The sequence below is a fragment of the Merops nubicus genome, unplaced genomic scaffold, assembly GCF_000691845.1.
Source record: "Merops nubicus isolate BGI_N331 unplaced genomic scaffold, ASM69184v1 scaffold2012, whole genome shotgun sequence".
Classification (NCBI taxonomy): Eukaryota; Metazoa; Chordata; class Aves; order Coraciiformes; family Meropidae; genus Merops; species Merops nubicus.
The window spans coordinates 1-5,403 of record NW_008592657.1 but is presented as its reverse complement, the minus strand read 5'-3'; positions in this window follow the sequence as shown (position 1 = coordinate 5,403).

The window sequence follows — 5,403 nt, the reverse complement described above, 5'->3', positions numbered from 1 at the left end:
CTGAAAACAACAAGTACAGAACAAACATCAGTCAGTTGGTAAAAATGTGTATTCATATGGAGTTCAGAGAATCCCTTTACAGATGTAAAAGCAGAATTTTTTCTGCAGCGTTGTGCTTTTATCATCTCAACACACAACAATGCATTTCAAGAAATCCTCAGGTTTGACAATCAAACACAAGCAGCAAAACGTTTTTATTTTTTTAAAGCAGTTTGAATGTCAACAGCAAAATGGTCTCACAGGTCACTGAAGGGAAGTCTGCTACTATGGGAGCTTCTTTCTTGGTCTAGCTTAAGTTGCTTTTGTTAAGCCACAAACCCAACAGAACTTTAGAGAACAGCAAGCTGCAGGAAGACTCACCTGCATAAAGCAGACTGAAGTCTCACCTGCTTACCCTGCAACAAAACAGGCACCTAGTGACAGCCCAAGAACTCCACACCACTGATTCCATGGCTCCCCATACCCCATTCCCCTCTGCTGCCAGCACTCAGGCTGGCAGGACACAGAAGAGAGGTCCTCACCCCTGTCTCTCCCTTGGAGCTCCAGTCCTCAGCACCCACACTGCCCAGGGCTTTACACTGAAATGGAAACCAAACTGGCAGAGAGAGAATTCACATCACAGAAATAAATGTGGGCTTTTTTTCTGAGCTTGCTTTCACAAGAAGGGTAGAACTGGCTCAAACTAAAGTCTTATCTTCCCCCTCCTTTAAGCTAATCACCTCATTTGAGTTAACCAAAGAGACATGAATTCTTTCAATGCACTTTCTGCAGAGCAAAGAGACTCAAAGTTCCTTATGAAGCCAGCCTTGCAAAGCCTTTTGAAAGCAGCATGGGCCTGAAGCTATCCAATGCTGCCTTCTGACCTTTTACATAAGGGCCAAACAAAAAACCCAACTACCCGAGACACTTGGACTGAGTAAGCTCCAAATGCAAGAATCTCTGCATTAGAATGGTTTTTATATGGTACTTACACAGGCTGCACATGACCAAACATTTTAAAGCACTACCAGCAGCCACTGCCTGTAATCTGCCTACAGTTTTCAATATTAAAAGCCCTCAGCTCTGCAGACTGAATCTGATGGTCTGAAAGCCAAGCAGGCTGTGTACCTGGTCAAGCTCTGTCACACAAAATAAAAGCATTCCAGTATATTCTTCCTACAGGCAGGAACCTCCCTTAGACCAAAACACACCTACCAGAAGACACCATTTCAACAAGGAAACAAATTTTATTTCTGCTGCCAAATGACAGAGTGCTTCTTCAGAAAACTGAGAAATCATTTAGCTGAACCTAATTCCTGATCTCCCCCCAGGGAACTGAGCAGTCAGCTTCCCCTGGACTTCACAGTAGTCTCAAACTGTAGGAGGAAGGACTACTAGTGGTAACAACAGGAGCTTTTACACAAGTTGCATCCTGAGACCAATCCCTAGAGCCTTTCTCAAAGGCGGATGACACCTTTCCACAGCCCCCTGTCAAGAAAGGTCTGCACTGGGACATTCTGATGGAGGAGCTCCAGCAACACCAAGGCCCAGACAAACAATGGGGCATCATTCAGCTGCACTTCTACCAGCCCAAAGCAGCTGTTTCCACCTGCTGAAGAGAGTCCTATTGACTAGTTTTTTTCTGGTCCAGATCAAAAATCACAGAGTTGAGATTTCAGAGAGACCAGGTGAGTAGAAGTGCCTTAAGAGGCAGGGTTTGCTGTGCCTGTGCCAGCTCAGCTTGTGGCAGTCCTGCAGAAGACTGCCAGGGGCAGCACCTCTCCTACAGGACAGGCACCATGCATTTACACCGTGCAGGCCTGCAGAGGTCAATGTGAACACACACCCCACGTGTGTGATGCAGAGAGGAGCAAGTCCTCCCTCAGTCTCTGTGACAATCCACTGAGCACTGGCAGCACCGACTCTGCCTTCTGAACAGCCTGTCCCTGCAGCTGCCTAGAGACACACACATGCTTGTTCTCAATCCACCTGCTAAGTGCATGCTGAAAAGACCTCCAAATATTTAATAAATGACTTCTAAGGTGAATTCATTTTTATATCAGGCTACCAGTAGACGTTTAAATAGATCACCTGAAGAGGGACAATGGCTTGGTGAAGTAAATGCCTCCACTGCACAGGACACTTGTCATGACACATGTCTGTGTTTGGTACTTGAGGAGTCCCACTCACTTGTTACCCTGTCAGAGAATTTGTGGAGGAGCATTTCCACACAGCAGAGTAAGCTGCCAACTTCTGTGAAGGGATCTGACACCAGCTGGCCTCAACACATTTATTTTTCCTCTGCCTCAATTAACTGAATTTATTTTGGTAATGAAATCTTAATTAAGGTGAGGTGCAGCAAAGTATACAAAAAAGCTAATTTTTTTTTTTTTAAATGGAAAGGACTAAAGCTGGAGACATATTCCAGGTCCCTGGAAGTTTCTGTTTGCTTGGTTTGACTTTCACAGGTGCCAGCTTAGCACAGCAGCTCTCAGACTGAACGGGCATCTCCCCTCAGGAACCTGTTCCCCACAGGCAGCAGCCTCCCCTCGCAGAGACCTGGCAGCTGCCAGGACCTGTGAAGCAGCCTCACCACATGGCTCCACATCTGCAAAATGAGCAGACATCATGCTCAACGAGGCCACTGGTCACACTTGTCCAAGCAGAGCTCCAACAGCAATGTCTAACAAAGCCAGAGGTAACAACATCATTGATTCCTACTCCCTTACAGCACAAAACCTGTTCTACTGCCAGTGACAGCCAGTAAGTGGCTACTGGACTTCTGTCAGTGTGAGCTGTGATCAAAAATAAGCATTCAAGTCAGCAAGTTGGCAAAAGCAAAGCAAGGTCTGGATGTTACATTAAAGTCAAGAGTGGAAGGGACCCAAGTCTAAAACTTTTATTCTACAAGAAAACAGTATGCCTGGAAGAGTCAGGGGAGAGAAGTATCTCAAGGAACAAATGGAGACACAAATTAAACCATTCTTTTAGCTGCAGCCTCGTCCAGACTGAGACATCCCAAACCAACCCTTGTGCCAGTGTGCACCACCTCCTTCCCGAAAAAAGGTACCAACTACTCAGGTGATGTGCTGGAGTTTATACTGCTTCAAATTTCACACACAATTTTAAAATACCACTTTTAAATTAATCTGTAATTCTGAAAACCTTGTCATCTTAATAATTTGTAGCACATCTATACAATAAAAAAGTTACTGAGGAAAGCTCCTACTTTATTGCCTGCTTTAAAGCACCATCTTGAGTGTGACTGCACTGCAAGAGCACCCCTCTTGGCACTGTCTGGAGAAGCATTTTCACCCAGATAGAAGTAGAGAAGCTCATCAGAATAGAGCCATCCAAGGCAAAACTATATGAAAATTACAAAAAAAACCCCACTCCAAATGTGGTCTTCCTGTGCTGTTATGCTACCCGGGAAGGATTTGCAGACTCAGAGATGTGGATAACTACCACCATGCCAGACTGTCTGCCAGAGAACAGGGTAACTCTCAAGAACATTTTCTCCCTTGCACTTAAAACCAGGCTTTTTCCTGTGATTCTTCAGCTCTGTTCTACTCATCCACATCAACTGCACACTTTGTGACAAACCAACCATCTGTGTAGGTGGCACTGGGAGCAGTGCTGTGAGACATCCTGATGAACAGACAGGACCACTGCTTCTGGATTTTCAGCTTCTACCAGAAGAGGTACCAGTGATTTCCTCTGCCCCTGGAGTATCACCCTGTCCTGTACCAGCTAGGTCAGGACTTCTGCATGGACAAAGCTACAAAATCCCAAGACTTTATGTCCACATGTAAGAATTCCAAACACCCCACTCAGGCAGAACATCCTAGTCTAGTGTTTTATGTTTAAGCATCTACATATGAATAATAAAAAGGGAAATTTACCAAGATGCATATAAACAAAAAATTTGGTTTAGACACAAACTGCACTGAAACGTATTCTTTAGCTTTGCTCTGAAAACCACTGGGGGATTTCTGTGTTTTCACGTGGCAAACACCCTTATGAGAACCTCGGGCAGCACCTGTGTCACTAATAGATAATTTAAGACCCCAAACTAATTTTACAAAGGTCAAAATGCAACAGAACCTAGCTAGAGGAGGATCCTGTCCCCTCTTCAGTATGAAAGCTCCTCCTCCTTCACCTGCCCCTCCAGGCAGCCCTGCACCTACCAGACCCAGCAACGCAGATGCCTTTTCTTCACTTGGTTATGTATGAAAACAAAGGGGCACTCTCTGTAAAACTGCTGCTGTGTGTATCAGAGGAACACTTTATCGGGTAACACAGTTATGAGCATAAATTTTTCTTCCCTCTGTTTTGAAGGCCGTTTTACACAGCCCCAGCTACCGGGGGAGTGACATCAGCCCGAGGGCCGTTCGGCCGGCTGCTGCCTGTGAAGCTGGAAGCACTTTAGCAACCGCAGCCAAAATCCAGAGACCCTTCTGCAACAAGGCCCGAAAAGCAAACAAAACATTTCTCAACAGCTTTCGGCTATTTTACTCACTACAAGAAAAATCCTAGAATTCTGAAATTACCTCTGCCTACGTTTCAATGACATCCCTACGACCCTTAAACACCGTGCTGTTAAGTCTCTTCAAAGACATTCTCCTGAAAATAGTTTAAATATCTGTAGATAAACGTTGAGTTTTAGGCCCAGGCACTTTAAAGGCAAGGCTGAAGTTACAGCTACCACACTGTACATGCTCTGTATAAATTTTAATACATGAAGCAGGAAGATAAAAAGACATTAGTACACGTTTTTTAAAAAAGGACTGTTCTATGAGTGCCACAGAAAAAATAAGCGTTTAATGAATGAAAACATTTTACAATTATTTTTATTTCTGAAAAGTCACATCCCAAATCCTTTAATCACCCTCAAACTTATCAAAATGGCAGGTTACCAAACTGAACTATCATACTAAGTAATAGAAACCCGTTATCATCTGAGAATCAAGCACCATTTAATAGATTTTAAAGAATTTATGACTCTTGTTACGCATGTTCACCATAAAACTTCAGTATTGCCCTGATATGGTTAACACGTAGTACCAGGAAAAGAAAAAAAGAGCCGTCTAGAAATGAACGATGAAATGAGGCTCAATAGCGTCTGAACGACAACGTCTGTTGTGTACAAAACAAGTCACATTAACAAGAAATTACACAGTATAACTTAGGTACAGAGAACACCGAGGTGCAAGACGGTTTTAAAGGGTCTGCACAAATTATAACTCGCAGATATGTTCCTCATTCAAAATGTTGCTAGTGAGTAGTTTCTGCAACAGGCACGAACCCAGTTTTCCCATAAAGTGGGATAAAAGACAGAGTGGCCAAAACCACTTTCTTCAAATTAGCCGTGTGTTCTATTCCTATCACGTTCAGACTTCTTCCCCAGATTTCACAGAAATCTGG